At 38.5% G+C, this 9,380-nt stretch overlaps 1 pseudogene; it reads left to right on the top strand.

Moving 5' to 3' along the window:
• Positions 1 to 443: 443 nt before the first annotated feature.
• Positions 444 to 1,002, top strand: LOC103265395 (annotated as a pseudogene).
• Positions 1,003 to 9,380: the final 8,378 nt, after the last annotated feature.

Below are 9,380 nucleotides of genomic sequence, written 5' to 3'. Positions count from 1 at the left end.
TCTTTTTCTTTTTTTTTTGATTTGGAGTCTCACTCTGTCACCCAGACTGGAGTGCAGTGGCCGCTCCCAGCCACCGCAGCCTCGACCTGCTGGACTCCGGTGATCCTTCCGCCTGCTGGACTCCGGTGATCCTTCCGCCTCAGGCTTCCAAGTAGCTGGAACTACAGGCGCACACTAACATGCCCGGCTAATGTTTTTTTGCTTTTTCAAAAAGATCTAACAATGTTAAAATCCAACCCTTTCAAAAAACATTTGTCCTTAGCTTCTGTGATTTCACTCTCTTTTCTTCTCTGATTTTCTTTCTATGAATGAATATTTTTCAGGGGTTATAAAGTAAAGAAGCCAAGCTTTACACTTGGTTTTCCTCGTCCCTATTCCTTCCACCCAACCCCTAAAAACCTAAATTCAAGTTGGTTGCCCACCGGCCCAGGATTGCTTCTGCCATGGCCCTCAGCAATGCCAATGTGCAAAAGCAGATTAAGCATATGATGTCTTTCATTGAACAAGAAGCCAATGAGAAAGCAGAAGAAATAGATTCAAAAGCATGAGAAGGGTTCAACATTGAGAAAGGTTGGCTTGTGAAAACCCAGAGACTAAAGTTTATGTAATACTATGAGAAGAAAGAAAAGCAGATTAAGCAGCAGAAGAAAATTCAGATGTCTAATTTGATGAATCAAGCAAGGCTCAAACTCCTGAGAGCAAGAGATGACCTTATCACAGTCTTACTTGTAGAGCAAAACAGAGACTCAGAAAGGTGGTGAAAGTTAAAACGAGGTACCAAGTGCTACCGGTTGGACTTATCCCTCAGGGTTTGTACCAATTGTTGGAGCCCAGGATGATAGTTCATTAAGGAAACAAGATTTCCCTCTGGTAAAGGCTGTAGTACAGAAGGTGATCCCCATATACAAAGTCACCACCAGGAATTATATTGATGTCCAAATTGACCAGGGGCCCTACCTGCCTGAGGATATAGCTGGTGGAGTGGAGATCTATAATGGGGATCATAATGTTCTCAGAGATAAACAATTTCAACGAAGAATTTCCTACCAGTCAGGCTAAGATTCATCAGCAAGAGATAATTTTTTCTTTTCTTTTTTGTTATAAAGATGTGGGGTACAATTCAGGGTTAGGTACACAAACGTTGATTATGCAGGTACCCTTGTTGGTGAGGTATGCCCTCCCTCCCTAGCAGTTTTCCTCACCTGCCAATTCCACCTCTTCCCCTGACAGTTTCCCATTACTGCCAATCACTTTTTTATAGTATTATAATTGTTCAAGGCCTACTTATGAGTGAGAATATAAGGTACTCTTTTTTGTTTCTGTGATAGATCACTGAGTATGATAGACTCTAAATCCATTCAAGTTGCTGCGATGTCCATATGTTTGTTGTTCTTTATGGTTGCATAATATTCCATTGTGTATATGTACCACATTTTTGTTATTCAGTCCAGTTTCGATGGGCAACATGGTTGGTTCCATGTTTTTGCTATTGTGAATAGAGCTGCAACAAACATACATGTACAGGTATCTTTTTTGTAGAATGATTTGAGTTCCTCCGAAAATATTTCCAATAGGAAAATTGCTGGGTCATAAGAAAGGTCAATTTCTAATTGTTTCAGAAATCACCAAACTGTCTTCCAAAGAAGTTGCACTAGTTTGCATTCCTACCAGCAGTGTATAAGCGTTTCTTTTTCTCCACATCTTCGCCAGCATCTGTTGTTTGTTTTATTAATGATGGCCATTCTTACTGGGGTTAGGTGGTATCTCAGTGTGGATTTGATTTGCATTTCTCTGATGATGAGTGAGGTTGAGCACTTTTTCATGTGTCTGTTGGCTACCGTATATCTTTTGAGAAGTGTCTATTCATGTCTTTTGCCCACTTTTTAATGGGGCTGTTTTTTGTTTTTTTTTCTTTTCGTCATGTTTGAGTTTCTTGTAGATCCTAGATTTTAGGCCTTTGTCAGATATACAGTTAGCAAATATTTTTTCCCATTCTGTGGGCTGTCTCCATGCTCTCTTGATGGTTTCTTTTGCTTTGCAGAAGCTTGTTAGTTTGATGAGGTCCCACTTGTTTATCTTATTTTTTAAGGTATGGGCATTTAGGGTTCTGAATAGGAATTGGTTGCCATTTCTAATTTCCATAAGGGTGTTTCCTGCATTTTCTAAGATTCTTATAGTTTGAGGTTTTATGTTTAGGTCTTTGATCCATTTAGAGTTAGTTTTTGTATATGGTGATAGGTAGGGATCCTGTTTCAATCTTCTGCATGTGATCAGCGAGTTTTCCCAGCACCATTTACTTAATAGGTTTTCCTCTCCCCAGTGGTTGTTGTTGGAGGCTTTGTCAAAGATGAGTTGCTTGAGAAATTGAGACTTTGCTTCTGGAATCTCTATCCTGTTCCATTAGTCTATGTGCCTGTTCTTGTACCAATACCAGGCTGTTTTGATTACTGTAGCCTTATAGTAAAGTTTAAAGTCTGGAAGTGTGATACCTCCTGTTTTGTTTCTTGTGCTAAGAATTGTTTTGGCCATGCGTGGTCATTTATGTTTCCATATGAATTTCTGTATGGTCATTTCCAGGTTTGAGAAGAATGATGTTGGTAACTTAATGGGTAATGTGTTGAATCTGTAGACTTCCTTTGGTAGGATGGACATTTTAACAGTGTTGATTCTTCCTATCCAGGAGCATGGAATAATTTTCCATTTGTTTGTGTTTTCTTGGATTTCTTTGAACAGTGTTTTGTAGTTCTCATTGTAAAGCTCTTTCACTTCTCTGGTTAGGAAGATGTCAAGGTATTTCATTTTTTTTGTGGCTATCTTGAATGGGATTGTACTTTTAATTTGGGTCTCTGCCTGCTTGTTATTGGTGTATAGGAATGCAACTGTCTTTTGCATATTTATTTTGTACTGAGACTTTGCGAAAGTCTTTTTTTAGTGCAAGCAGGTTTTTGACAGATTCGCTTGGATTTTCAAGTTATAGGATCATATCATCAGCAAAGAGAGATAACTTGACTTCCTCTTTTCCTATTTGGATACCCCTGATTTCCTTCTCTTGTCTAATTGACAGGAGACTTCCAACACAACGTTGAACAAGAGGGGTGAGGGTGGGTGGCCTTGTCTTGTTTAAGTTTTCAAGGGAAGTGTTTCCAGTTTCTGTCCATTTAGCAATATGTTAGCTGTGGGTTTATTGTAGATGGCACTTAGTATTTTGAGGTATGTCCCTTCTATACCCAGGTGTTTGAGGGTTTTTAATAAGAAGGTATGCTGGATTTTATCAAAAGTTTTTTATTCATCTAATGATTTAATAATGTGGTTCTTGTTTTTATACCTGTTGATGTGTTTAATTACATTTATGGTCTTGCGAAGTTGTACCAGTCCTGCATCCTGGGGATGAAGCCTACTTGGTCATGGTGGATGATTTCTGAGATGTGCTTTTGGATTCAATTTGCTAGAATCTTTTTGAGGATTTTTGCATCTATTGTCCTGTAGTACTCTTTTGTTGTTGTATCTTTATCCGGTTTGGGTATCAGTGTGATGTTAGTTTTATAAAATTATTTGGGGAGAATTCCATCTTTCTCAATTGCCTGGAATACTTTCAGTAAGATTGGTATCATCTCCTCCTTGTATGTTTTGTAGAATTCTGCTGGAAAGCCATCTGGTCCAGGTCTTTTTTTTTTTTTTTTTGTAGGTAGTTTTCATATGACAGAGTCAATTTCCTGGCTTGTTATTGGTCTATTTAGTGTCTCAATGTCTTCTTGTTTCAACCTAGGGAGGTTGTGTGATGTCAGAAAGTCCTCCATTTCATCTAGATTATCAAATTTGTTTCCATATAGGTGCACGTAGCAATCTCTGTTAATCTTTTGTATATCTTTTGGGTCAGTTGTGATTTGATCTTTTGTATTTCTGTTTGTGTTTATTTGGGTTTTTTCTCTCTTTTTCTTCATTATTCTGGCAAGGGGCCTATCAATCTTGTTAATTCTTTCAAAGAACCAGCTTTTTGTTTTGTTGATGTTTTCTAAGATATTTTTGTCTTCTATGTCCCATATTTGGGCTCTTATTTTTGTGATTTGGATTCTTCTGCTAAAGTTGGGGTTTTTGTGGTCTTCTCTTTCCTGCTCCCTTAGTTGATTTGTTAGGTTTTCCACTTGTGATCTTTCCATTTTCTTGATGTGTGCTCATAGAGATTTAAATTTCCCTCTTAGAACTGATTTTACGGCATCCCAGAGGTTTTGGTAAGATGTTTCTTCATTTTCATTTGTTTCCAGTAATCTTTCAATATCTTCTTTGATTTCAGTGTTGACCCAGTCATTGTTCAGCATCATGCTGTTTAATGTCCATGCCTTTGTGGATTTTGGGAAAATTTTGTTGGTGATATTTATTTGGGCAAGTCACCTAAGGAAGCTGGAAAGACAAGACCACTAAAACCCTAACTTCAGAAGAAGAATCCAGATCACCAAAGTAAAAGACAAAATACAGGACATAGAAGACAGAAATACAATAGGAAAAAAAATGAGACAAAAAATTGGTTCTTTGAATGGATAAACAAGATTGATGAACCCCTAGAAATAATGACCAAGGAGAAAAGAAAAAAATGGCCAAATGAACACAATCAGTAATACAAAAGATCAAGTCACAACTGAACCCAAAGACATACAAATGATTATCAGAGGTTACTGTGCACACCTGTATGTAAACAAACTTGTAACCTAAATGAAATGGAGGACTTTCTGACATCATACAACATCCCAAGGTTGAAACAAGAAGAAATTTTGATCCTAAATAGACCAATAACTTCCCGGGAAATTGACTCTGTCACAAGAAAACTACCTATAAAAAAGAGAAAAACACAACAACAACAACAAAAACCCCTGGACCAGACAGATTTCCAGTGGAATATACAAAATATATAAGGAGGAGCTATTACTAACTTATTGAAAGAATTCCAGGCAATCAAGAAAGATGGAACACTCCCCAAATCATTTTACAGAGCTAACATCACACTGATACCCAATCCAGGCCAAATCTAACAAAGAAAGAGAACTATAGGCCAATATCCCTGATGTACATAGATACAAAGATTCTCAACAAGATTCTACCAAACCAAATCCAACAACACATCTCAAAAATCATCCACCAGGAACAAATAGGCTTTATCTCCAGGATGCAGGGCTGGTTCAACAGCTGTAAGACCATAAGTGTTATTAAATATACCAACAGATATACAAACAAGAACCACATGATTATATCATTAAATGTGGAAAAAGCTTTTGAGCAAATCCAGCATCCCTTCTTGATTAAAAATTTGAACCCCCAGGCATAGAGGAAATATATATCAAAATAGTAAGAGCCATATACGATAAACCCACAACCAACATATTGCTAAACAGACAGAAATTGCATGCATTTCCTCTGAAAACCAGAACAAGACAAGGCTGTCCACTTTCACCCCTCCTGTTCAACATGGTGTTGGAAGTCCTAGCTAGAGCAATCTGATAAGAGAAGAAAATCTGGGGTATCCAAACAGAAAAAGAAGTAGTTATCCCTCTTTTTTGAGATATGATCCTATACCTCAAAAATCCAGGAAATGCTGTTGAAAACCTCTCTGCACTAATGCAGGACTTTGGCAAAATCTCAGGGTACAAAATAAATGTGCAAAAGGAAATCACATTCTTTTTTTTTTTGAGTTGGAGTCTCACTCTGTTGCACAGACTGAAGTGTAGTGGCCGCTCCCGGCCATCGCAGCCTTGACCTGCTGGGCTCCGGCGATCTTTCCGCCTCAGCCTTCCAAGTAGCCGGAATTACAGGCATTCGCTACCATGCCCGGCTGATTTTTTGATTTATTGTAGAGATGATGTCTCGCTGCCCAGGCGGGTCTCGAACCCTTGGGCTCAGGCAATCCACTCACCTCAGCCTCCCAAAGGTGCGGGATTATAGGCTGAGCCACCGAGCCCGGCTGGAAATCACATTCTTATACACCAGCAACAAATAGGCAGTAAAATAAAAAGCACAATTCCATTCACAATAACAAAATAAAAAAGAAGAAATACTTTGGCATCTTCCTAATCAGAGAAGTGAAAGACTTTTACAACAAAAACTACAAGACACTGCTCAAAGAAGTCAAAGATGACACAAACAAATGGAAAAATATTCTATGCTCATGGATTGGAAGAATCAACATTGTTAAGATGTCCCTTCTACTAAAGGCAATCTACAGATTCAATGTTATACTCATTAAATTATCATCATTCGTATCTAACCAGGAAACAACAATACAAAAATTCATGTGGAAAAATAAATGACCACAAATAGCCAAACTATCCTTAGCAAAAGAAACATTAAGAGAGTGGAGAGACAGTTCACAGAATGGGAAAAAATATTTTCCAACTGCATATCTGACAAAGGCGTAACATCTAGGATCTACAAGGAACTCAAACATGCTGAAGGGCAAAAAACAAGCAATCCCATTAAAAAGTGGGCAAAAGACATAAATAGACACATCTCAAAAGAAGACATGTGAGTACCCAACAGACATGTGAAAAATGTTCAACCTCATTAATCATCAGAGAAATGCAAATCAAAACCACATTGAGATACCACCTAACTTCAGTAAGATTGGCCATTATTAATAAAACAAAACACAACAGATACTGTTGAGGATGTGGAAAAAAGGGAACAAACACTTCTACACTGCTGGCGGGAATGCAAACTAGTTCAGCCTCTATGGAAAACAAAGTGGCATTTTTTTAAAAGAACTAGAAATTGACGTTCCATGTGACCCAGCAATCCTCCTTCTGGGAATATACCTGGAGGACTTACAAAAAAGATACCTGCACACAGATATGTATTGCAGCACTATTTACAAAAGTAAAAACATGGAACCAACCATGGTTCCCATTAAAAGTGGACTGGATTTTTAAAAATGTGGTACATATACGCAATGGAATATTATGCAGCCATAAAAAAGAACAAAATTGTGCACTTTGCAGCAACTTGGATGAACTTAGAGTCTATAATACTCAGTGATTTATCAGAGAAACAAAGAACTGAGTATCACAAGTTCTCATTCATAAGCAGACCCTGTACATTTGCCATAATACAATAAGAAAGGGATTGGCAGTAGTTGGAAACTGCTGGGGGCGGCGGGTGCGGCACATAACATCAGTGAGAGTACCAGGCAAAGTGGGGACCAAGGGGAGGCACAGATTTACCCACTTGTATACCTGATCCTGAATTCTACACGACATCTTTAAAATAAAATATTACAAAAATAAAGCACTACAGATGTAAGCTTTGAGAGTCAAGTTCTTACTGAGGTACCTAGAAAAGAAGTCCACAGTTGTCTGTTCTCAAAACCGTTGACCCTAGTTTCCTCTGGGTGGCTTACTGTTGCTCACAGCCCCTTGCCCAGAAGTGTTCTTCTCAGCCCCTTAGGCCTTCCTTCACCACACACCTCCTCAGTGGTTACCTGACAGTTGCACAATTTCATTGAGGAAGTGATATTAGTTTGGGCAGAATGAGAAAAGAAACCAAATTATTTTGAGTGGGTACTGTATGCTGGGCCCACATTATTTTACAGAGGTGTGTTCTCCCTCCCACTCCCCTCAGGTGACCCCTAAGAGCTGCCCAAGGTCTTGCAATCGGCATTCAGCAGAGCCAGGATTTTAGCTGAACTATCTCGAGAGGCCATGCTCAGCCTCAGTCTCCATGGAGGAGGCCACTGGGGAGGGCTGACTGTTTCAGCAGCATCCTCTTCCTCATTAACCCAAGCTTTAGAGGTGGGGCTTAAATAAATACCAGCTTCTGCAACAGGTGACTTTTTCTTAGGATTGACCCCATCTGTATGACATTCTTTTCTGTCCCTATGGGGGAAGAAACTGAGGCACATGAGAAAACTCTGTCATGGCAAACTCTGCTCCTTGGGATCATGCAGTTATGAAATGATGGAGAGAAACAAGACTTAAAACCCAGTGTGAATTAAAAAAAATAAAATACCCTATGGCTAGTGTCCTTCCCCATAGTAACCACTTGGAAAGTGACAGTGAAAACATCAATAAATATTTTTCCGCTTGGGGTTGAGATCTGGTTTGTTGTGGCTTTATTCTGTCTTCTGGCCTTTTAACTCTTTGTAAGTTCCTTAAGATACCTCCTTAACAACCCTTAATTTCAGCTACCATATATGCTAATACTTGATTTTTAGATCTTTATCTTCAGCCTATATACAAGGTCTGGCAATTAGGTTCATGAGCCATCCTAGAAAAAGGATACATATCTCATTGTGATATCACTATGGTCATCTTCGAAGTACTCCCCTTGGTAAGCTATGCACCAACATCAGCACCTAGTCCACCCATCAAAGCAATTTTGGAACTCTTTTTCTGGAATGGTCATCAGAGCTGTCATCATTATTTGCTGAGGTCTGACAATTAAGTTCACGAATGTGCCACCATGACTTATGTTGCCAGCACTGTACAAATAAATGTATTGGAAAACCCTCCCTACTCACCTGATCTGGCCCCCCAGTGATTTTTTTCTTTACCCAAAGATAAAGGAAATATTTAAAGGAAGACATTTGATGACTTTCAGGACATCAAGGGTAAAATGACAACAGCTCTAATGGTTAATTCACATAACATATAAGGGGAGACCCCCAAAAAGGAATTTATTTAATAAAAAATTGTGTATTCATTCTTACATATTTAAACTTCAGTCGCCTTAAAGTACTCTATGTCTGATGCAATACACCTATCAAGATTCTTTTTCCACTACTCAAAACAGTTTTGAACTCATCAATTTTGACCCCTTTTAGTGTTTCTTCCATTTTTTGTTTTACCTCTTCTACATCAGTGAAATGATTCCCTTTGAAAACTTTTTTTTATCTGGGGAAACAAAAAATAGTTGCACAGAGTGAGATTGGGTGAATAGGGAGGATGGGGCATGGGGATCATACCGTTTTCGGTCAAAAACTGCTGAATGCTCAGTGTGGTGTGTGCAGGTGTGCTTGTAAATCACTCATCATCAAATGGGCAAACAAATTGAAAGAAATCTAAAAAAAAAAAAATTCGCTGAAGCCAAATGCAGCTTTTCACAACAACACTACAGGTCCACTGATGCTGATGGGTTCCTAGAATACCTACCTAGTGGGAGAAGTCTGTACTACAAGGGGCTGGCCCTCCAAAAGATAATTCTGGGTTTTTTGGGTCCCTCTCATATATTGTATGTTGCATGGACACCTATTACAACTTGGAAAATAAGGATAATAATATGTTTCATAGGGTTGAATTAGGTAATGTATGTGGAAAACTCTTTAAAACCATAAAGAATTTGTCAAGTGCTAAAACATTAGAAACTTATTTGTATGTGTATAAATACATAGATAATATAGT

Source organism: Carlito syrichta, unplaced genomic scaffold, assembly GCF_000164805.1.
Source record: "Carlito syrichta isolate Samal-C Ts95f unplaced genomic scaffold, Tarsius_syrichta-2.0.1 Scaffold306518, whole genome shotgun sequence".
Taxonomy (NCBI): domain Eukaryota; kingdom Metazoa; phylum Chordata; class Mammalia; order Primates; family Tarsiidae; genus Carlito; species Carlito syrichta.
This window is presented reverse-complemented; position numbering and strand designations above follow the sequence as displayed.